The following is a 25,730-nucleotide window of genomic DNA, read 5'->3' as shown; positions in this document are numbered from 1 at the left end:
CTGCACGGAACGCCGACAAGGTTCGTCGCCACCCACGCAAACATGTCCTTGTTCGCCCGGAGGAAGCCGACCAGTGCCTCTTCCTGGTCCGGGGGGAGGCTGACGCCTATGGTGAAGGTGGGGCCAGATCCCCCGTCGTCATCGACTGGCACCTGCTTCGCCTCGGCATGATCTTGAGAGAACAATTGCTTCTTCTTTGCTGGCGCTGCCTTCGGGATCTCCAGGGCGCGCCCCGCGCCTGGCCGCGCGGCTGCCGCGGCCTTGAGAGCGAGCTTGAGGGTCATGAGCGCGTCCTTGGTGTCCCCCGCTATGGTGAGGACACCGCTGCTTCCCAGCATCTTCATGATGTTGTAACCGGGGTGAGTCGCCGCCATGAACTTGGCAAGGGCTGGATATCCGAGAATGGCGTTGTACGGGAGGCTGATGCTAGCAATCTCAAAGTCGATGAGCTCGGTGCGGTAGTTGTCGCGCGTGCCAAAGGTGACAGGAAGGCGGATCTGCCCCAGAGAGCAGGTGGAACCATCGATGACCCCTGAGAAGGGCTTGGTGGGGAGGAGCCAATTGAAGGGCACGTGGAGTAGGCCGAAGGCCTCCACAGAGAGGACGTTGAGGCCTGCACCACCGTCGATGAGGGTCCTGGTGAATGCTACGTTGCAGATGGCGGGGATGCAAAGCATGGGAAGTGCGCCGGCGCTGACCGTGGTCTTGGGGTGGTCGCTGGCGTCGAAGATGAGGTCGACCTTGGGCGCCGCCCAACCCAGAGGGTTCCTCGTCGCGACTGGGCGGCCCCCACATGTCGAAAGAACTACTTGGCATGGCAGCTTGAGGCTGGCGCCTGCGACCCGCCGAGGATGGCGGCGACAGCGTGGGGCTTTGGTGCCGCAAAGTGTGCGATGAACAGGTCATGCAGCTCCTCCTAGGAGGCCATCAAGGACTCCGGCAGCTTGAAGAGCCAGGCGCGCTACACCTGTAAGAGCCGTAGGGAGCCAATTCGCCATGACCTTGTCGTTGCCGTCGGCCGCCCAGATGGCCTCCACATACGCCCGGAGGAATTCCGCGAGGTCCGCCGCGCCGTCGTACCGCGGCGGCAACTCCGGCCTGAACTTCAGCGGCCATTGCACTTATTGCAAGTCAAGGGAGAACAAAAGCGCGGTGGCCCGCAATGCCCCCAAATGCACCGGGCGGACCGGCGAGTGGAGCCGCACCGGCCATGGGATCTCGCGGCGCGGGCGGAGCGCGGCTGATGGCGAGCGGATCTTCGTCACGCCCCATACCTGGCACACCAAATGTCGGATTCAGGGCTCTGCAGACCCAAGAAAGGTTCTAACTCGGAGGCGTGTGTGAAGAACTCGACCTCTCCAGCTGTAACGCCCACGATGCGGCTATATCTTCCACGTGTCGAGGCACGACTTAGAGGCATAACCGCATTGTGCTTTCGCCGCAAGAAGGGTCATCTTCACACAATCCCATGTAATGAACAAGAATGGGATAAACAGAATTGGCTTATAATCGCCACGGCACACAATGAACATATAATTCATACATCATTCAGAGTACACACATAGTCCGACTACGGACAAATCCAAATGAAAAGAAGATAAACCCAACTGCTAGATCCCCGATCGTCCCAACTGGGCACCACTACTGATCATCAGGAAACGAAACATAGTAACGACCAATGTCCTCGTCAAACTCCCACTTGAGTTCGGTTGCATCATCTGCACTGGTATCATCGGCACCTTCAACTGTTTTGATAATATCTGTGAGTCACGAGGACTCAGCAATCTCAAAACCCGCGAGATCAAGACTATTTAAGCTTATGGGTAGGATGGGGTAATGAGGTGGAGTTGCAGCAAGCACTAAGCAAATATGGTGGCTAACATACGCAAATAAGAGCGAGAAGAGAAGCAACGCAACGGTCGAGAAGCTAGAAGTGATCCTGAAACTACTTACGTTCATACATAACCCAAACCGTGTTCACTTCTCGGACTCCGCCGAAAAGAGACCATCACGGCTACACACACGGTTGATGCTTTTTAATTAAGTCAAGTGTCAAGTTCTCTACAACCGGATATTAACAAATTCCCATTTGCCACATAACCGCGGGCACAACTCTGCAGGAGTGTCCCAACTTAGCCCATCACAAGCTCTCACGATCAACGAAGGATATTCCTTCTCCCGGAAAGACCCGATCAGTCCCGGAATCCCGGTTAGAATACATTTCGTCAATGGTAAAACAAGACCAACAAGACCGCCCGATGTGCCGACAAATCCCGATAGGAGTCGCACGTATCTCGTTCTCAGGGCACACCGGATGGGCCAGACGTCGGGTTGACATAGACCCTGGTTGCCCAGGGGGCACCGGACATCGCCCAGGTTGGACGAACACTCAGAGGAGCACTGGCCCGGGGGTTTAAAATAAAGATGACCCTTGAGTCTGCAGAACCCAAGGGAAAAAGGCTTAGGTGGCAAATGTTAAAACCAAGGTTGGGCCTTGCTGCAGGAGTTTTTTTAAAAGCGAACTGTCAAGGGGGTCCCATAACCCCAACTGCGTTAGGAACGGGTATGACGGAAACTAGGGCGGCAAGAGTGGATCAAAACACCAGGCATAAGGCCGAGCCTTCCACCCTTTACCAAGTATATAGATGCATTAAATAAATAAGAGATATTGTGATATCCCAACATAATCATGTTCCAACAGCGAGCAATCTTGAACTTCACCTGCAACTAACAACGCTATAAGAGGGGCTGAGCAAAAGCGGTAATATAGCCAAACAATGGTTTGCTAGGAAGGTGGGTTAGAGGCTTGACATGGCAATATGGGAGGCATGATAAACAAGTGGTAGGTAGCGCGACATAGCGATAGAGCGAAACAACTAGCAAGCAAAGATAAAATCGATATCGAGGGCATGGTCATCTTGCCTGCAATCCTGCTAGGAAGAAGAACCAGTCCATGAAGAAGAGAAACGGACGTAGTCGAACGGATCCTCACAAACGCAACGTTACTGTAACACCCCGGATTTAACTTTCCATATTTGTAACTCCAATTCTTGCCATTTTCGGCTATGTGTTATGATATTCCCTCCCTGGTCGGGTTTTGTTTTTGTTTTGCATTTTATTCATGTCATGCATGTCATATCATGTCATCATGCGCATCTCATTTGCATACGTGTTCGTCTCATGCATCCGAGCATTTTCCCTGTTGTCCGTTTTGCAATCCGGCACTCCCACCTCCTCCGGCGCACCCCTCTTGTTTCTTTTCATGAGCGGGTGTTAAACATTCTCGGAATGGACCGAGATTTGTCAAGTGGCCTTGGTATACCACCGGTAGACCACCTGTCAAGTTTCGTGCCATTTGGAGGTCATTTGGCGCTCCAACGGTTAACCGGGCAACCGCAAAGTCCTTTTGTGTGTTGCAGCTAAACCCCCCTCCAAACAGCCCAAAACCCAGCAAACTCACCTCCATGCTCTCGGTCGTTCGATCACGATCGTGTCGGCGAAAACCGCACTCCATTTGGAGCCTCCTAGCTCCCTCTAGCTATAAATATGTGATCCCCTTCCAAATTCGCGGTGCAACCCTAGCCTTCTTCCCCTCCGCGCCGCCGGACAAACTTCCCCCTCGCCGACGGACATGTCCGGCCACCGCCCCGACCAATAGGAAGCCACCACGTCACCCGACCCGTGCCCACATCGCCGCCGCCGCCCGGGGCTCAGATCCGGCCCGCCCCGGGCCGAACAGGGCCACGCCGGGCCCCGCGCCGCCGCCTCCTCCTTCCTCCTCCATGCCTCGCGCCAAGGCCGCCGACCCCGCCGCCGTTCGCCGGTCGGCGTCGTCCCCCGCACCGGAGCCCGTCCCCGACGCCTCCTCCCTCCGGCCGGCCGCCCTCTCCCTCCTCCCTCACCGGCAGCAACTCCGGCGCGCTCGAGCTCGAGCCCGAGCCGGATCCCGAACCGATCTGCCCTAGGGTTGACTTTCTTCTCCCCGAAATTTCTCTAAGTCCCGCATATTTTGCATAATGTTGCATTGTTCATTGCATCGCATCTCATCGCATACTGCTCCGTTTCACGCGTGTAATATATCGAAATGTTCGTCTCGAGATGCCCTTAATTTTGTTCCATTATTCCATGTTCATTTGGGTCCATCTTGATGCCCAAATCTCTGGTGCAAGAGTGCTATTTACTGTTACCTGCTGTTACTTATCAGAACTTGAGGATTTGTTGTTTTTGTTGCATTTGATGTGTGCATCTTATGGGCATGAGCTCTACATGTGTTTTGATATATGTAATGCCATATTTATAGATATGTATGCCATGTATTTTTGTGATCTATGTGGTGACTAGCACAAGCATGCAAACTAGGCTCCGTGATGTTTCTGATTTCAGGGACTTAGTAATTTCTCTAAGTCTGTGACTGCTGTTATTTTGTTGCTATGTATCCATGTGACTACAGAGAGATCCATGCTAATTTTGGTGACTTTCAGTAAAGATGTTTTGTAGATATAGTGGTGCTATATCCATCCATGCCCCCGTTTGCAATTATGGAGTGCCATAGCATGTCTTAATCTTGCTCTACTTTTGCTATAAAATATTCCTGGCAGATTCTTAACATGATATTCAATTTTGCCAAGGTTGTTGTAGTTGCTCCATACATGCTATGTACTTCCTCTTGCCATAGATAGCTTCATAAACATGTCATATTACTGTAGCTATACTTTTTTTGTCATGCATTGCTTTGTGGAGAGTGAATCAAGCTCACCAAGATGCCTTCATATTACTGTTTCTGCCATGCTCTGTTTTCTGCCAAGTCTGAAACCTGTTAACGAAACTTGCTATGTTTACATGGTTGCCATCATATCTTCTGGTCCTTTTTGGCTTATGGTAAGTAAGGAAATTTTGTCACATCCATTTATTAGATTCATGCCATGCCTCGTTTTGCCATGTTAAGTTCCTGTAGCATGTTGATTTCTTGCTCTGAACATTGCTACCTGATGCTGTTTCTGCCATGTCCAGTAATTTCACCAAGTCTATGATCCTGGTATCTTTTGCACTTTTGCCATGATTGTTTGAAGTTGCTGTGGTGTGAACTAGCCGTAGTTCAGTGTTCATCTTTTGTCAAGCATCTCCTGTAGATTACTGCCATATGCTTTGTTACTATGTTGGAGTGCTGTAGCTTTGTTACTTGGTGTATTTTAAGTGCTATCATGCTGTTAATCGCAGAATCGTGTCATTCTTGTTTTGCTTGCCATTTGCAAACCGTGCATCCGTTTCCGGTGATCTTTATATTGATTTCGACTGAAATCATCTCATCTTTCTAGTGGCATGCTTGGTTAGCCAAGTTACTACCTTGTTCATCCTTTTTCTTCCGGAGCACGCATACGCATCGCATACCACATCTCGCATATCATACATGTTTTGCATCATGTTGCTTGTGCATTTCCCGTGATTGATTGTGGTTCCGTTGCTTGTGTTCTTGTTTTGGGTAGAGCCGGGAGACGAGTTTGTGAACGAGGAACCTGTTGAGTACGCTTACGAGGATCAAGCTTTCCACAACTCTGAGAACCTTGCAGGCAAGATGACCATACCCTCGAAATCACTTCTATCTTTGCTTTGCTAGTTATTCGTTCTATCGCCATGCTGCGCTACCTACCACTTGCTATATCATGCCTCCCATATTTTCCATGTCAAGCCTCTAACCATCCTTTCCTAGCAAACCGTTGTTTGGCTAAGTTACCGCTTTTGCTCAGCCCTTCTTATAGCGTTGCTAGTTGCAGGTGAAGTTGAAGCTGGTTCCATGTTGGAACATGGATATTTTGGAATATCACAATATCTCTTATTTAATTAATGCATCTATATATTTGGTAAAGGGTGGAAGGCTCGGCCTTATGCCTGGTGTTTTGTTCCACTCTTGCCGCCCTAGTTTCCGTCATACCGGGATTATGTTCCTTGAGTTTGCGTTCCTTACGCGGTTGGGTGATTTATGGGACCCCCTTGACAGTTCACCTTGAATAAAACTCTTCCAGCAAGGCCCAACCTTGGTTTTACCATTTGCCACCTAAGCCTTTTTCCCTTGGGTTTTCACGAGCCCGAGTGTCATCTTTATTTAAACCCCCGGACCAGTGTTCCTCTGAGTGCTGGTCCAAACTAGAGCACCGTGCGGGACCGTCCCTTGGCAACTTGGGTTATGTTGGTACCTGTACGCTTCGCTTATCCGGTGTGCCCTAAGAAAGAGATATGTGCAGCTCCTATCGGGATTTGTCGGCACATTCGGGCGGCTTTGCTGGTCTTGTTTTACCATTGTCGAAATGTCTTGTAAACCGGGATTCCGAGACTGATCGGGTCTTTCCGGGAGAAGGTTTATCCTTCGTTGGCCATGAGAGCTTATAATGGGCTTAGTTGGGACACCCCGGCAGGGTATTATCTTTCGAAAGCCGTGCCCGCGGTTATGAGGCAGATGGGAATTTCTTAATGTCCGGTTGTAGAGAACTTGTCACTCGACTTAATTAAAATACATCAACCGTGTGTGTAGCCGTGATGGTCTCTTCTCGGCGGAGTCTGGGAAGTGAACACGGTTTGAGTTATGCATGAACGTAAGTAGTTTCAGGATCACTTCTTGATCATTTCTAGCTTCGCGACCGTTGCGTTGCCTCTCTTCGCGACCGGAACTATCAAGAAGAAGCAACACCCGAAAAAAGCAAACAACATGGTAAACACACAAGCATAAACATGGCATGATGCACAACCGAGGATGATGCACGTCCGATTTAAATATGCATGGCATGGCAAAGTGCACAAACAATAATACAAATTAAGTGGAGCTCAATATGCAACGAGTTGCATATTGACGAAACACCACATCAATTATTTAGTTCTCTCTCGTTTATGTACCCAACAATATTAAATGTTATTAACCATGGCAAGGGGTGAAGCATATGAAAACTACCTATCTAGGCAAGTTTAAATGAGGCCGGAACAACAAACAACAATTCCGGAAAATCCCCATGTGCATATTGCAAACTTGGTACTGTTCTGCCTAAAACCATATTTTATTGTTGTTAAACATGCAAAGTAAACGCACCATGTTAACCTATGCATTTTTCTACCCCATTTACATATAAAGTTTATTTAATTCGGAGCTACGGTCAATTAGTTATGAAATAAATCATTTTAACATGGCATTTAAGCAAAATTAATGCAAACAGCAATTTAAACATTTTAAACATGGATGAAAGTGTCATATGATGAAACTAGACAGAATTATAAACATTTTACATATATAAAACATTTAGATATGATGCACGGTTCATGAGTTAATATTTGCATGAAGTTTAGGGTCCAATCTGTAAATATGCAGTGCACTGGTTAATTAGAAAAACGTTCCGCGAAAAATAACGTGACTCGGGCCGAATCTGGCTGGCCCAACATGCACAGGAGAGGGGCACTGGATCTGGGTGCTCACCAGGCCGCATGGACCGGTTGGTGGAGGAGCTTGCAGGCTGCGGCTGGGCCTTGGAGCGTTGCGGCTGGAGAGGCCCAGGCAGCAGGGCGACGGGTCAACGACGCGGGCGAGCGGGATGCGGCCAGGCATGGGCGCGTGGGCGTCGTGTGTACTGAAGTGGTCAACGATGCCGCTGGCTCGGGCGGGTGCTTGTCGTCTTCGATAGAGCAAGCAGCGGCAGCGGCAGGACTTGGCGGCGCCGGCGGCAGGGGAGGCATGGACCCATCCGGATCCAGACAAAGCAGGGGTGTTGGGAAGGTGTGCCGGCAGCTTGGCGTCCTCCGGGTGCTGCATCGGGAGGCCAAGAGAGAGGGAGATGTGAGACAGGGAAGGTGCAGGGGAAAAACGCAGGAGCGGCGGCAGGGCATCTCACCGGCGACAAGGAGGAGCCCCGGCGGTGGTTTGGAACGGCAAAAACGGACGGATCAGAGGATGGGCGGCCGGATCAGGTGGTCGAGGCGCAGCGGAGACAAGCCGACAGCTTGGCCTTGGGACAGTGGCTTGGTGCTCCTCGCATGGCCTTCGTGACGGGGACTTGACGTCCGGGGCTTGGAGCTCGAAACGGCAGGCGCCATGGAGGCTCCTGCTAGAGGTGGTCACTGGAGCGGCGAGGCGGCGAGGGAGGATCGGCTGGCCGCGAGAGATGGAGGCGCATGGAACTGCAGCTGTGGACGTCGGCGCTCCTGGACAGAGATGCGACGGGGTTAGGAGCATCAGGTGCAGAGAGAGCGAGAGGGCAGGGAAGGAGGCGTGGTTGGCCCGCTGCTCACCGGAGCTTGTCGGTGGCGGCGAAACGACGACGGGGCCGAGCAGATTGCGCTAGGCGAGCAGGAATGGGGTCGAGTGTGATTGGGGATGAGGGAGATCGAGCGTTGCTGCTGGTTGGTTCGATTGATGGATTGGGTGGTTTGGTGGGGAATCGAGGAGGGACAGGGGAGGCGCTGGTTGGTTTGCTGGTGATCCTGAGGGGAACCAGAGTGGCGGTGGGGAGGAGGATCCTTAGAAAATAGGGTTTGGTTTGATTTGGGTAGGGGTTGGTCTATATACAGGGACAATAGGATTAGGTTTGGACCCTCCGATCAATCGGACGGTCTCAGATAAATAGGTTAGGGAGCCCAATTAAAGATCCGAAGATATTTTAGGGATGTGTGGGGATGATCCGAATCCAACGGTGATGACTGAGTGGGTCGGGTTCGGGCAAGTTTCGGACGTGCGCGAGGGGGTATGAGCACTGTGCAGAGAGGTTATGCGGTCAGACAAGAGGGACTCAAAAAAACCCGGTTGCTCTCAAAACGGTCAATGAAGGCAAGGGGGACGCGGCAACTACGAACGGATACAAGTTTTGAAAAAAATGATGGCAACGAAGTGCCGATGCAATGCGAATGATGCGATGATGAATGCAACAAACAAATAAAACACACGGTGGTCACGCAAAACATGGAAGGCGTCTGAAGCGTCGGTCTCGGGTCGTTACAACTCTCCTCCACTTACAAGAGATCTCGCCCCGAGATCTAGGGATGGCACCGGAGTGAAGCGGAAGAGGAAGAGAAGAGGTAAAATTAAGTTGCTTCTTTGACAACGAGTGAAACCAAGAACCTTGAGAGGTTGAACAAATCGAAAGAAAGAATACAATGGAGGTGAACGAGATTGCAAGCACACAGTTAGCAAAGAGGAACAAGGAACATTACGAGAAGAAAGACATGAAATAAGAGCTTCACCAACCAAAAGCATATGACCACACCGGTATAATGAGATAGCCAAGGAACAAGAATGATAGAATTTGGACAGCACTCCGGTATAAAAGAGAAGGAAAACTTGATAAGATGAGAGAACTTAAAGAGATGACACACCACTCCGGTGAAATGGTTAAGCAAGGAAAGCACATGATCTTGGCAAAACGAGATGATGGGACGAAGAGAGCAGCATGATAATGCCTTCAGAACGATAGAATAGAAGTTAGAGTGTTGGAAGAAAAGAACGGAGAAGAAAATAACATCTTCTACCACAAATGAATTTAAGAGAACAACCTTAAAAAGAAGGATTGAACGGAGTTGTTGGAAGATCAATACGAAAGGATATGATCCTCGTGGGCTTATGGAGACATCTCAAAACTTGAGGTGAAATTCTGCCACTAACAAAAAACAATTGATTGCTAGAGAGCAACACGAAGAAGAAAACTCTTTCACCGAGAAGAGAAGGAGAAACTTGGATCATTGATGAGCACCACAATTAGCACAATCCTTAGGGAAGGCTTTAGGTGAAAATCTATACCAAGATAACACCAACAAAGAAATTGTTGGGTTGAAAAGATCTCGTGAACGAATTGAAAATGATGGGTTTAAAATATGTCACTCTTCAAAACTTGTGAATCATGAAACACAAAGAGAAATTGTCAAGAATGACATAACACCACCTCAAAAGATGAGATAGAGAGAATTGCACTTCAGATGCAAGATGAAGAATACTTGAGCTCCAACAAGAATCTTGGAGAACACTTCGAGAATGAAAGAAATCTTTGATGAACCACCATGTTGAGCCTCCGTGAGAAATCCGGTAATAATAGAATGATCAAACGAAAGGAAAGTTGAAAAGAACTCCGGTAGAAGCCTCGCAATGATTTTGATGGAGCTCCATGATGATATAACCACGAAGCGTTGCAACTCCGGAAAGATGGATCACTTGGAATATAGAATTTACTCATCATGAACAAACTCCGGAAGAAGGGATTAAATCACTTGGATGAAACAAGAATAAGAATTATGTTATGCGTTTCCTTCATCTATTTGAATTGATGACAAGCCATGGATTTGGCATACTACTTATTCTCATTGGAAAGATTGAAGAGAGATATAGCGCAAACTTGGGAAGGTCTTCAACGAATCACCGGTATGATTCGGAAAGAACGAATTAATTAATAAGATAACCAACGAAGAGGAATCCTGAACAAACCGCCATAGAATTAAAAATGAACATAGCAAAGGCACAATTCACCGGGAAGAATTAGAAAACAAACGAAGATACTTGGGGAAATTTAGATACAAGAGAATGAAGAGACCATGAGCTGACTAAAGAATACTTGCACGAAGCACCGAAAGAAATGGAGAATGAATGACGAGACATCAATTTAGAATAATTGGAGAACAAAGCTGGAAACTTAGAAAGAAGAAATCTTCTGAAATGATGGCCTTTGGATGATCAAGAAATGAAAACAAGTCCTGAAATGCTCCGGATGGTATGAAAAGAATGTCTCACGGTCGGTTCAATTATGAGGATGGCATCAAGCTAGAACCACTAATCTTCAAAAGAACGGACAAGATTTAACAGAAACTCTTCTTCGGTCTTCAAATGTGAGAATGATGACGAGAACCACAACCATGAATTATTGAGGCACTCTGGAATGAAGAACAAAAAGGTTGAACCAATGATGAAAAGAATGTGAAAGATCTTGGAGAAAGACATATGACTGATGAGAATTCATTCTTACATCACACTTTTGAAAAGAATTTGGGAATCACTCCGGATAAATTAGAAGAGTCAAGTAAGATCCTGGGAGAAGACCTGTGTGTTAGGGCCCACTCAAGAGGAACACCGTTGGACGATTACTTGAAAGGGAGATTCCACCGGTTGAATTCAATGGCTTGAATGAGATAACAACCCCGAAATAGCTTGAACGGATTAGCAACGGAAACGTGAATCTTCTGATATGTCTTCAGCACTCCGGAACAAATGAATAGCGAGAGGTGAATGATTGAGAGGTGCACCAGCTTGGGAAAACATTGGACAAATGAAAGGAATATCCTCAACACCGAATCTTGAATTAACTCCACCGGGGAAGAAAATGAGAACGAAGAATGATGAACTTGACGCTCCGTTAGTACCTTCCTGAGAATCACCGGATAAGAACATTGAATGAAAAGAATGAAGAGACTTCACATCCATAAGATGGATACTTGATTAAGAAATCTGATTCCTTGAAAAAACAAGGGGTGGGAGGGTGGGAAAAACAAAGGCAGCTTGGGACCGATGAAACAAACACAGTTGAGAAAAACTTACAATTGATCTTGTGGATGGGGAGAATGATGGGATCATCTCGAAGAGAAGCACGCCGGTTGGAAAAGAAATAACATGACAACCTCGATGATCGAAAGGATTAGCACTCCCGTAGAAATATGACAACACAAATTAGAAAAGGTATGGAATCCACATTTGACTTGAAGCAACTCGAATACCACAACTCAAAACAAAACAAAGGATTGGCTTAGGAAATCAGCCAGAACAAGCATATGGTAGACCCCATAACGTATCATGTGTCTGTTGGAAAGAATTCCTACGTGAAACTTGAATCCCCACCTAAAAACTCCCGAAACTTTCTGGTTATGCAATCTGGTGTTGGGGATACAGGGGAAGCATAATATCTCACCCAAACTAGCAATCCCTACATCCAGCTGTATCCATCCGTCAACACATAACCAAGAAAACTCCGCAAATCGTGTGCCTCAACCTTCGAAAAGCATTCGTTATACGAGCTATGGCAATACTCCCGAACTCCCGCCCCAGTACTGGGTGGCGTCGAGGTTATCTCGCCACTGGCTGCATAAAAGAGATTTTCGATGTCGGCGAAACTCAGGTATTCCAGAACTGCAACGATAAAATTGTGTCGACAACACCTCGGAGATCAACTCCACGGGACACTGCCACAACCCCTAAATGTCAGGAGGCACCAAGAACAATGTCCTCGTCACAAGAATATTGGAACGATCCCAAGATACCCGCGTGATCCTAAAAAAAAATTCGTGAAATTTGAGGAGAGGAAAGACAAAACTTCTAAGTCAGGTGGCCTCACCAGAGCGACGAAGGGACTGAGGAGTAAACACAATCCTACTCTCCGATTTATATAATCCTAAGACTCAAAACATTTTTGTTCTAGACTCAACAACTTCAGCGATTTGATCAAGCAGGGGTTCCTAAGTTGGGGATGGCTCTCATGACCAACTTGTAACACCCACGATGAGGCTATATCTCCCACGTGTCGAGGCACGACTTAGAGGCATAACCGCATTGTGGTTTTGTGGCAAGAAGGGTCATCTTCACACAATCCCATGTAATGAACAAGAATGGGATAAAGAGAGTTGGCTTACAATCACCACGTCACATAATGAACATATAATTCATACATCATTCAGAGTACACACATAGTCCGACTACGGACAAATCTAAATGAAAAGAAGATAAACCCAACTGCTAGATCCCATATCGTCCCAACTGGGCACTACTACTGATCATCAGGAAACGAAACATAGTAACGACCAAGGTCCTCGTCAAACTCCCACTTGAGTTCAGTTGCATCATCTGCACTGGTATCATCAGCACCTGCAACTGTTTTGGTAGTATTTGTGAGTCATGACGACTCAGCAATCTCAAAACCCTTGAGATCAAGACTATTTAAGCTTAGGGGTAGGATGGGGTAATGAGGTGGAGTTGCAACAAGCACTAAGAAAATATGGTGGCTAACATACACAAATAAGAGCGAGAAGAGAAGCAACGCAACAGTCGAGAAGCTAGAAGTGATCAAGAAGTGATCCTGAAACTACTTACGTTCATACATAACCCAAACCGTGTTCACATCCCGGACTCCGCCGAAAAGAGACCATCACGGCTATACACGCGGTTGATGCATTTTAATTAAGTCAAGTGTCAAGTTCTCTACAATTGGATATTAACAAATTCCCATTTGCCACATAACCGCGGGCACGGCTTTCGAAATTTTATTCCCTGCAGGGGTGTCCCAACTTATCCCATCACAAGCTCTCACGATCAACGAAGGATATTCCTTCTCCCGAAAAGACCCGATCAGTCTCGGAATCCCGGTTACAAGACATTTCGACAATGGTAAAACAAGACCAGCAAGACCGCCCGATGTGCCGACAAATCCCGATAGGAGTCGCACGTATCTCGTTCTCAGGGCACACCGAATGGGCCAGACGTCGGGTTGGCATAGACCCTGGTAGCCCAGGGGGCGCCGGGCATCGCCCAGGTTGGACCAACACTCGGAGGAGCACTGGCCCGGGGGTTTAAAATAAAGATGACCCTTGAGTCTGGAGAACCCAAGGGAAAAAGGCTTAGGTGGCAAATGTTAAAACCAAGGTAGGGCCTTGCTGGTGGAGTTTTATTCAAAGCAAACTGTCAAGGGGGTCCTATAACCCCAACCGCATTAGGAACGCAAAATCAAGGAACAAAACACCGGTATGACGGAAACTAGGGCGGCAAGAGTGGAACAAAACACCAGGCATAAGGCCGAGCCTTCTACCCTTTACTGAGTATATATATGCATTAATTAAATAAGAGATATTGTGATATCCCAACATAATCATGTTCCAACATGGAGCAATCTTGAACTTCACCTGCAACTAACAACGCTATAAGAGGGGTTTAGCAAAAGCGGTAACATAGCCAAACAATGGTTTGCTAGGAAAGTGGGTTAGAGGCATGACATGGCAATATGGGAGGCATGATAAACAAGTGGTAGGTAGCGCGACATAGCGATAGAGCGAAACAACTAGCAAGCAAAGATAGAAGTGATATCGAGGTTATGGTCATCTTGCCTGCAATCCCTCTAGGAAGAAGAACGAGTCCATGGAGAAGGCAAACAGACGTCGTCGAACGGATCCTCACAAACGCAACGTTACCGGAACTATCAAGAAGAAGCGACACCGGAAAGAAGCAAACAACATGGTAAACACACAAGCATAAACATGGCATGATGCACAACCAAGGATGATGCATGTCCGGTTTAAATATGCATGGCATGGCAAAGTGCACAAACAATACTACAAATTAAGTGGAGCTCAATATGCAACAAGTTGCATATTGACGAAACACCACATCAATTATTTTGTTCTCTCTCGTTTATGTACCCAACAATATTAAATGTTATTAACCATGGCAAGGGGAGAAGCATATGAAAACTACCTATCTAGGCAAGTTTAAATGAGGCCGGAACAACAAACAACAATTTCGGAAAATCCCCATGTGCATATTGCAAACTTGGTACTGTTCTGCCTAAAACCATATTTTATTGTTGTTAAACATGAAAAGTAAATGAACCATGTTAACCTATGCATTTTTCTACCCCATTTACATATAAAGTTTATTTAATTCGGAGCTACGGTTAATTAGTTATGAAATAAATCATTTTAACATGGCATTGAAGCAAAATTAATGCAAACAGCAATTTAAACATTTTAAACATGGATGAAAGTGGCATATTATGAAACTAGACAGAATTCTAAGCATTTTACATATATAAAACATTTAAATATGATGCACGGTTCATGATTTATTATATGCATGAAGTTTAGGGTCCAATCTGTAAATATGCAGTGCACTCGTTAATTAGAAAAACGTTCCGCGAAAAAAAGTGACTTTGGCCGAATCTGGTTGGCCCAACATGCACAGGATTGGGGCACTGGATCTGGGTGCTCACCAAGTCGCATGGGCCGGTTGGTGGAGGAGCTGGCAGGCCGCGGCTGGGCCTTGGAGCGCTGCGGCTGGAGAGGCCCAGGCAGCAGGGCGACGGGTATATAAGCAAATTGTGTCTGATCCCCTCTCATTAGGGTTTTTCTTCCTCCCGCGGCACTCGCTCGACATGGAGATCGCGATCCCCTCTGCTTCCCTGCCACCGATCACTGACGCCCTCAGTGGGTTGGCATCGTGGTTGACAGGAGGCTGGCCTAGGGAACATCCCGCCCGCGGAAATCGTTGTTTTCTCAGGCAAGAGATACGATGGAGGGCTCAACGTTGGCGTCTAAATCGGCGATGAACGACATGCAAGCAATGATGAAGGAGTTGGGGTTGAAAGAGGATGATCTGGTGGATATAGTCATGGAGGATGGTGATATTCCGGAGGAAGCTGCTCGCTGGATGGCAATTGCTCGTGTGCACATCGACAGGAAATATAGTCAGTATTGGTTTTTCCGCAACATGAGGATCGCATGGGATCTAGCGCAAGAGGTCAAATTCTGTCCACTGGTGGATAACCTATACACACTGCAATTCTCTTGCCTCGGCGATTGGGAGCGTGTAATGGAAGATGGGCCATGGACCTTCAAGGGCAAGGCGATCGTTATCGAGCCATATGATGGAATCACCGAACCATCATCGATTAGTTTGAACAAAATTGAGATGTGGATTCAAATTCATGACCTCCCGGAACTGTTTTTCCCCCTGATCAAATCCCTTGCTGCAACCGTGGGAGACCTCATCTACGATGAACCCAAATCCCAGGACTTTGAGGGTAATTTTTTCAGGGTGTGTGTAAAGGTGGATGTCACAAAGCCTCTCAGGAACGCGGTTTCGCTGGTGATTAAGAAGAAAAGGGAGATATTCAGGGTCAAGTATGAGAGACTGCCCACCTGGTGCGCTGTCTGCGGTATGCTAGGTCACATGTATAAAGAATGTGGCAATGGAATTCATCCTCCATCGGCACTAGTTTTCAAAAACCTTCGTGCAGATTGGTTTAAGGGTCCAGGCCATGGCCCCGGGGCCGAGAATGCACCGGGTGGAGGCAGGGGCAGAGGCAGAGCTGGCCGTGGAGCAGGTCGTGGAGCAAACCAGTGGGGTGCAAGTCAGCGTGATAGCACGGAGTGGATGGGACGGGATAACCCTAGTCTTAATGATGACATAGACATGGTAGGGGCTGAAGGAAACAGAAAGCGTGGAGCAGCACAAGTCAACATGGGGGCGCCAGCGGTGCCAGAATATGCTACAAAAAACAGCTCGAGTCAAGTGCCTCTTGCCTTACCCCCCGCGGCGGTACCTCAGAGTCTAACTTCCAAGCAGGAACCAAAGAGGACGACAGCCACTGTGCTGATGTTTGAGCAAGGAAACATGAAGGCTACAACTAGCAACAACCCTTCTGATGCACGTTTGGTGGGCTCCCTAGAGGAGTCGCGCCGAGCGCAATGAGTTTACTATGCTGGAACTGCCGCGGGGCTGGCAAACCCGCGATAGTTTGTGAGCTTCGTGATCTCACGAGGAAACTTTCCCCCTCTATCGCATGTATTGTTGAAACACAAATAGAGGGCTCTTGAGTAGAGAATCTAGCAGGCACTTTAGGTTTCAATAAAAGTTTTGCTGTCAGTAGTCGTGGAAGGAGTGGAGGCTTATGTACCTTTTGGAATGATGAAACAAAGCTTGAAGTTGTCGGTTATTCTGATTACCACATTGATGCTATTGTTGATGCAATGGTTGATATCAGGACAAGAGTAACTTTTGTGTACGGGGAGGCGCAAGTAAATGAACGATACAAAACCTGGGACATGCCGAGGGGTATCGTCGGAACGAGTGACTTGCCATGGTTAGTCATGGGGGATTTCAACGAGGTCCTCCATGCACACGAACATGATGGGGTCGGCAACAGGAGTCAGGCTCAGATGGACTTATTCCGTGATGCTCTGGATACGTGTGGTCTCTCAGATATAGGATACCCTGGGAGCAGCTGGACTTTTGAGAAAAAGGTTACTGGTGGAACTTTCACTAGAGTCAGATTAGACAGGGGCATTGCAAACCCCGCCTGGTCTATTGCATTCCCTGGAGCAACATTGGAGCACAAAACAACAGCTACATCCGATCACGTACCCATCTTTGTACGTTACAGTGATTTGCATGCATGCAGAAGTGGGCCAAGATCATTTAAATACGAAATCTTCTGGGAACGAGACCCAGCGCTGCCTGCTGTGGTGGAGACCGCCTGGTCATCCACTGGGGCATCCTCGGTCCAAGAGCTAAAGGACAAAATGCTTGCACTGGCGGGGGACCTATCAAGGTGGGATCGCACACACTTCGGCAATGTTCGCCAGGAGATAGCGCGGCTGAGGAGACAGCTACACGGGCTTCGTGATTCCCTAGGAAGATCAGGTCCCAATCATTTGGAAATTAAAATAGTTGATCGCCTAACTGAATTGTACCATAGAGAAGAAATGCTATGGAGGCAAAGAGCAAGATTGGAGTGGCGCACACATGGGGACAAAAATACGTATTTCTTTCACCTGAGAGCTAGTAGAAGGAGAAGGAAAAATCAGATCAGAGCTTTGCAGCGACTGGACGGGCAATTAACTAAAGATAAAAGTGAGATGGAGTCGCTGACTACAGCCTTTTACGAGGAGCTGTACACATCGGAGGGGGTTCAAAACATGAATCAAGTCTTGGACACAGTCCCACGTAAGGTTACCCCATCGATGAATGAATCACTTAATGCGCCATATACTAAAGTGGAGGTAAAAAATGCACTCTTCCAAATGTTCCCACTTAAAGCACCCGGCCCAGATGGATATTCGACACATTTTTTTCAACGTCATTGGGACATATGTGTGGATGAAGTCACCAATGTGGTTCTGAATATCGTCGAGGGTACGGAGACGGCCGCGAGTATAAATGAGATTGTGCTAGTTCTAATCCCCAAGGTAAAAAATCCCACTCTTAACCCAGTTCCGACCGATCAGTTTGTGCAATGTATTGTACAAGATCGCTTCAAAGGTAATATCCAACCGCCCAAAGCTAGTGTTACCCGACTTTATTTCTGAGGAGCAGTCAGCTTTTGTCCTAGGCAGACTGATCACCGACAACATTATAACTGCTTATGAATGCTTGCATTTTATGAAGAGAAATAAGGCGAAGAAGCATCAATCATGTGCACTGAAACTTGATATGATGAAGGCATATGACAGAGTCGAGTGGGAATATTTGAGAGCCATAATGCTTAAGTTGGGATTCACAGAGAGGTGAGTTGACATAGTGATGAATCTTGTGACCACAGTGAAGTTCTCTGTCATGTTTGATGGTAAGAAATTACAGGAGTTTATGCCTACCCATGGAATCAGACAGGGGGACCCAATTTCCCCATACTTGTTCTTGTTAGCAGCAGAGGGCCTTTCGTGCCTCCTTAAATCCAGAAGTGAATCATCCAATCTAAGTGGTTTGCAGGTAACTTCCTTAGCTCCACCAGTGAATCACCTTTTATTTGCTAATGATAGCCTGCTGTTCTTCAAGGCTAATAGTGTGGGTGCTAATGAGGTAAACCAGGTTCTGAATATTTTATTGTCAGGCTACTCGTCAACGCAGAAAGTTTTCGAAATCTTCAATCTTCTTCAGCAAAGGAGTGCCAGAGAATGTGAGAGTGCAGATTAAAGAGCTGCTTAACGTCCCAAACAAGACACTAAATGAGAAATATGTGGGAATGCCGTCTAATATTGATAACTCAAAGAATGGGGCCTTCAAATATTTAAAGGACCGGCTGTGGAGTAAAGTACAGGGGTGGATTGCAAACACAATTTCAATGGCGGGTAAAGAAGTCCTTGTTAAAGCCATAGATCATGCAGTGCCAGTTTTTTCTATGTCTTGCTTCAAGCTGCCCAGAGGATTGTGTGAACACCTCAACATGTTGATTAGGAAATTCTGGTGGGGGAGCAAATAGGGCAAATGCAAACCTCATTGGAAAAGGCCTACTAGTGGCGCACCAGTTTTGCCTACTAATGGCGCACTACTGGTGCGCCACTAGCATCACGCCACTAGTAATTTGTACTACCATTAGTATCTGGTATACTAATGGCGCACCACTGGTGCGCCATTAGTATATGCCACGGTGCGCCATTACTATCTGACTTACTAATGGCGCACCACATAGAAGTGCGCCATTAGTAACAATTTTTTTTCAAATATTTTTTCAGAAATATTTTTTTCAAAAAAAAAGTTTTTCAAAATTTTTTTTAATTTTTTTTCAGAAATATTTTTTTCAAAAAAAATTTCAATATTTTTTTCAATTTTTTCTTAATCTCGGGTCACTATGGCTTAATCTCAGGTCAATATGCTTAAGTGGTCAAACTTCCCGGAAGGTCACCCATCCTCACACTACTCCAGCCCGAGCACGCTTAACTTCGCGGTTCTATCCAACCCCAGCACCACCTCACTTAACAGCCACTTGTTGATATATCTATCATATCAATCCTATTAAACCTTGTTGATGTCTAGGACTTTGTTCATATTCATGAGTATGATGAAATTTTGAAAAATATTTCAAACTTCCCTGTCATATTACGAATCATTTTTTGAAAAAAAAAATTCAAAACCAATATTTTTTCTGTTACTAGTGGCGCACCTACCAACCGGTGCGCCACTAGTAAGTTTGAAAATTGTTGAATTTTTTTGCCTCTAGATCTTGAAAGCCCCGTATCTTTTTTTCTGTTAGGTTTTTGAGGATTTTGAAAATGTTTAACGGGGTTCCCCCGGTTAAATTCGGATGTAACTTTTCAAGTAGATGATTTTTCATATAAAAAACTTTTTCATCCGAGTTCGTATGCAAAAGTTATGCCCATTTTAAGAAATTCCAGAGAGATTTTGCAAATAAAGTCGAAATTCATATTTGTTAATTTTCCCAACAACTAGACCACATATCACATGGGAAACTTATTTTATTTTATTTTTTTGACATTTCCATCATTTTCTTTTATTTTTTTAAAACTGAAAAGCCGGTCCAGGGGGGTGCATTCGGTGGAATGGGCCAAGTTACTAATGGCGCACCGTGGGGGTGGTGTGCCATTAGTAGTTCAACTAGTAGAACTACTAATGGCGCACCACCCCAACCGTGCGCCATTAGTAGTTTTTCAAAAAAAAAATTGAAGCAAAAATTGAAACAAAATTACTAATGGCGCACCTGTGAGTGATGCGCCATTAGTAGTTCAACTAGTAATGGCGCACCGTGGGAGTGGTACGCCATTAGTAGTTGAACTAGTAATGGCGCACCGTCCCATGGTGCGCCATTAGTAGTTTAAAAAATAAAAAAAATGAAAAAAAAAATTTGAAACATAATTACTAATGGCGCACCGTGGGATGGTGCGCCATTACTAGTTGAACTACTAATGGCGCACCATCCCACGGTGCGCCATTAGTAGTTTTGAAAAAATTTAAAAAAACTTTTTTTACTAATGGCGCACCATGGATGTGGTGCGCCATTAGTATTTTCACACTAATGGCGCACCAACACATGGTGCGCCATTAGTATTTAGTAATGGCGCACCACATGTACAGTGCGCCATTAGTGTCCATATTGGCTATAGTTGTTTTTGTAGTAGTGAATTGGGTCTCTTGGCAAACTATGACTTAGCCGAAAGGAATGGGAGGCCTAGGTTTTAAAGATTTTGAGTTGTCAATCTTGCTATGCTTGCTAGGCAGGCTTGGAGGTTGCTACAGAACCCAGAGGCTTTGAGTGCATGGCTTTTGAAAAGCATATACGTCTTACATGCTACCCTCGGGAGCCACCCTAGCCAGATATGGAGGGCTATCATTGAAGGAAGAGATGTCTTAAAGCAGGGCTTGATAAGGCGTGTGGGTAATGGTACCACGATACACATCTGGAATGATAACTGGCTTCCCAGGGATGAGATGCTTCGTCCGTACGGCAGCCGAGTACAGAACCCTCCATCTTTGGTCTCTAAACTAATTGATCACACGTCTGCAACTTGGAACAGAGCGACGGTGGAGGCGACTTTCATGCCAATGGATGCTCGAGTTGTTTTGGGATCCCTCTCTATACACGCAATATCCCTGATTTTTGGTGCTGGCATTTTGAGAAGCATGGGTCGTTCACTGTGAAATCAGCATATAAAATGCTAGTAGCAACAAAACAACGGAGAGAAGCATGGTTGGAGGGAACATCCGGCTCCTCCAGTTCAAATGCAGAGGAAAAATCTTGGAAATCGCTATGGAAGACGAGTGTCCCAGCCAAGGTGAGCATGTTATTGTGGCGCCTATCCAAACACTCGCTACCCACGAATGACGTACGCATGCATCGCCACATGACAGATTCAGCCAGCTGCGGGCTATGCGGCGCGCCTCACTCATGGTGGCATTCCCTCATCGAATATGCCGCTTCAAGATGTACCTGGGCTCTCAATGACAGTGAACTGGTGCAATAAATGATGGAAGTCTCTGAACCCTCAGCCAAACAATGGCTTTTTACCTTAACATAATCCTTGTCACAGCAGAAATTCACAGTGCTCGCGGTGACTTTCTGGGCCATTTGGTTGGCACGACGAAAGGCAATACACGAAGGTATATTCCAGAGCCCACACTCCACACATGCGTTTATAAACAGGTTCATATCAGATTTGGAGATCATTGGTAGCAGCAATATGCGTGCTGTCCAGGGACCGCTATCGCATGTGGTGCCTAATGCTAGACCCAAAGCCCCTCCAATGGGCTATGAAAAATTTCATGTTGACGCCGGGGTCAGATTCGAGCGTGGTGGTTCTGCAGCGGCTATTTGCAGGGATGACCAAGGACTTTATCTTGGAAGCTCTGCACTTGTCATCTATGGTGTCTGCGATCCCACAGTTCTGGAGGCGATTGCATGTTGGGAGGCACTACCATTGGCAGAAGATCTCAATTTGCATCAGTTCATCATAGCCTCGAATTGCAAACAAGTTGTCTCAGACATTTCTAGGGGGTCAGAGGCCGGTATGGCGCTATCATTAGCGAAATAAATCTCACAGCTACTATTAAGTTTGAGTTTGAGGGTCGTGCCGCAAACTATGAGGCACATAGACTAGCTAAATTTGCTCTTTCTCAGGGTCCGGGACGCCATGTGTGGCTTGGGAATCCCCATGACCCTTCTTGTATCCCACTTCATGTGGATTTTGGTGATGAATAAATTGTTTTTCACCCTAAAAAAAAGTAGGGCGGCGGGTTAGTGACGCGGGCGAGCGGGATGCGGCCAGGCATGGGCACGTGGGCGTCGTGTACTGAAGCTGCCAACGATGCCGCTGGCTCGGGCGGGTGCTTGTCGTCTTCGACAGAGCAAGCAGCGGCAGGGGAGGCACGGACCCATCCGGATCCAGGCGAAGCAGGGGTGTTGGGGAGGTGTGCCGGCAGCTTGGCGTCCTCCGGGTGCTGCATCGGGAGGCCAAGAGAGAGGGAGATGTGAGACAGCAAAGGTGCAGGGGAAAACGCAGGAGTGGCGGCAGTGCATCTCACCGGCGATAAGGAGGAGCCCCGGCGGTGGTTTGGAACGGCAAAAACGAACGGATCCGAGGATGGGCGGCCGGATCAGGTGGTCGAGGCGCAGCGGAGACAAGCCGACAGCTTGGCCTTGGGACGGTGGCTTGGTGCTCCTCGGACGACCTTCGTGACAGCGACGGACGGGGACTTGACGTCCGGGGCTTGGAGCTCGAAACAACAAGCGCCCTCGAGGCTCCTGCTGGAGGTGGTCACCGGAGTGGCGAGGCGGCGGGGGAGGCTCGGCTGGCCGCGGCAGATGGAGGCGCATGGGACTGCGGCTGTGGACGTCGGTGCTCCTGGACAGAGATGCGACGGGGTTACGAGCATCAGGTGCAGAGAGAGGGAGAGGGCAGGGAAGGAGGCGCGGTTGGCCCGCTGCTCACCGGAGCTTGTCGGTGGCGGCGAAACGACGACGGGGCCGAGTAGAGGGAGCGTACAGGAGGAGCTCCAGAAGAAACTCCTCTTCGGGGGCGCGAGGAGGATTTCCTCTCCTTGGATAGTGTGCGCTAGGTAGGGCAGGAGGGGGATCGAGTGTGATTGGGGATGAGGGGGATCCAGCGTTGCTGTTGGTTGGTTCAATTGATGGATTGGGTGGTTTGGTGGGGAATCGAGGAGGGACAGGGGAGGCGCTGGTTTGTTCGCTGGTGATCCCAAGGGGAACCAAAGAGAGTGGCGGCGGGGAGGAGGGTCGCTAGAAAATAGGGTTTGGTTTGATTTGGGTAGGGGTTGGTCTATACATAGGGACAATAGGATTAGGTTTGGACCCTCCGATCAAAATCGGAAGGTCTCGGATCAATAGGTTAGGGAGCCCAATTAAAGATCCGAAGATATTTTAGGGATGTGTGGGGATGATCCGAATCCAACGGTGATGACTGAGCGGGTCAGGTTCGGGCAAGTTTCAGACATGCGCGAGGGGGGTATGAGCACTGTGCAGAGAGGTTAGGCGGTCAGACAAGAGGGACTCGAAAAAAACCCAATTGCTCTCGAAACGGTCAACGAAGGCAAGGGAAACGCGGCAACTACGAACAGATGCATGTTTTGAAAAAAAAATTACGGCAACAAAGTGCCGATGCAATGCGAATCACGCGATGATGAATGCAACAAACAAATAAAACACATGGTGGTCACGCAAAACATGGAAGTCGTCTGGAGCATCGGTCTCGGGTCGTTACAACTCTCCTCCACTTACAAGAGATCTCGCCCCGAGATCTAGGAATGGCACCGGAGGGAACCGGAAGAGGAAGAGAAGAGGTAAAACTAAGTTGCTTCTTTGACAACGAGTGAAACCACGAACCTTGAGAGGTTGAACAAATCGAAAGAAAGAATACAATGGAGGTGAACGAGATTGCAAGCACACCATTAGCAAAGAGGAACAAGGAACATTACGAGAAGAAAGATACGAAATAAGAGTTTCACCAACCAAAAGAATATGACCACACCGGTATAATGAGATAGCCAAGGAACAAGAATGATAGAATTTGGTCAGCACTCTGGTATAAAAGAGAAGGAAAACTTGATAAGATGAGAGAACTTGAAGAGATGATACACCACTCCGGTTAAATGGATAAGCAAGGAAAGAACATGATCTTGGCAAAACGAGATGATGGGACGAAGAGAGCAGCATCATAATGCCTTCAGAACGATAGAATAGAAGTTAGATCGTTGGAAGAAAAGAACGGAGAAGAAAATAACATCTTCTACCACAAATGAATTAAAGAGAACAACCATAAAAAGAAGGATTGAACGGAGTTGTTGGAAGATCAATACAAAAGGATATGATCCTCGTGGGCTTATGGAGACATCACAAAACTTGAGGTGAAATTCTACCACTAACAAAAAACAATTGATTGTTAGAGAGCAACATGAAGAAGAAAACTCTTTCACCGAGAAGAGAAGGAGAAACTTGGATCATTGATGAGCATCACAATTATCACAATCCTTAGGGAAGGCTTTAGGTGAAAATCTATACCAAGATAACACCAACGAAGAAATTGTTGGGTTGAAAAGATCTCGTGAACGAATTGAAAATGATGGGTTTAAAATATGTCACTCTTCAAAACTTGTGAATCATGAAAGACAAAGGGAAATTGTCAAGAATGACATAACACCACCTCAAAAGATGAGATAGAGAGAACTGCACTTCAGATGCAAGATGAAGAATACTTGAGCTCCAACAAGAATCTTGGAGAACACTTCGAGAATAAAAGAAATCCTAGATGAACGACCATGTTGAGCCTCCGTGAGAACTCCAGTAATAAAAGAATGATCAAACGAAAGGAAAGTTGAAAAGAACTCCGATAGAAGCCTTGAAATGATTTAGATAGATCTCCATGACGATATAACCATGAAGCGTTGCAACTTCAGAAAGATGGATCACTTGGAATATAGAATTTACTCATCATGAACAAACTCCGGAAGAAGGGATTAAATCACTTGGATGAAACAAGAATAAGAATTATGTTATGCATTTCCTTCATCAATTTGAATTGATGACAAGCAATGGATTTGGCATACTACTTATTCTCATTGGAAAGATTGAAGAGAGATATAGCGCAAACTTGGGAAGGTCTTCAACGAATGACCGGTGTGATTTGGAAAGAAATAATTAATTAATATGATAACAAAGGAAAGGAATCTTGAACAAACCAGCGTCGAATTGAAAATGAACGTAGCAAAGGCACAATTCACCGGGAAGAATTAGAAAACGAACGAACATACTTGGGGAAATTTAGATACAAGAGAATGAAGAGAACATGAGCTGACTAAAGAATACTTGCACGAAGCACCGGAAGAAAAGGAGAATTAATGACGAGACATCAATTTAGAATAATTGGAGAACAAAGCTGGAAACTTGGAACGAAAAAATCTTCTGAAATGATGGCCTTTGGATGATCAAGAAATGAAAACAACTCCTAAAATGCTCCGGTTGGTATGAAAAGAAATTCTCATGGTCGGATCAATTATGAGGATGGAATCAAGCTAGAACCATGAATCTTCAAAAGAACGGACAAGATTTAAGAGAAACTCTTCTTCGGTCTTCAAATGTGAGAATGATGACGAGAACCACAACCATGAATTATTGAGGCACTCCGGAATGAAGAATAAAAAGGTTGAACCAACGTTGAAAAGAATGTGAAAGATCTTGGAGAGAGACATATGACTGATGACAATTCATTCTTACGTCAAA

General features: G+C 46.7%; 1 long non-coding RNA gene across 1 annotated transcript; it reads right to left on the bottom strand.

The window, feature by feature from the left end:
• Positions 1–21,915: 21,915 nt before the first annotated feature.
• LOC109779260 (uncharacterized) lies at positions 21,916–23,205 on the bottom strand. Its single transcript, XR_012187732.1, has 3 exons — positions 22,927–23,205; positions 22,520–22,839; positions 21,916–22,435 (listed from the first exon to the last, which is right to left on the bottom strand). It is a non-coding gene; the product is annotated as an uncharacterized lncRNA (long non-coding RNA).
• Positions 23,206–25,730: the final 2,525 nt, after the last annotated feature.

This window comes from Aegilops tauschii, chromosome 6, assembly GCF_002575655.3.
Source record: "Aegilops tauschii subsp. strangulata cultivar AL8/78 chromosome 6, Aet v6.0, whole genome shotgun sequence".
In the NCBI taxonomy this organism is placed as follows: domain Eukaryota; kingdom Viridiplantae; phylum Streptophyta; class Magnoliopsida; order Poales; family Poaceae; genus Aegilops; species Aegilops tauschii.
The sequence above is the reverse complement of the archived record's forward strand: the minus strand, read 5'-3'. Positions and strand labels throughout refer to the sequence as shown.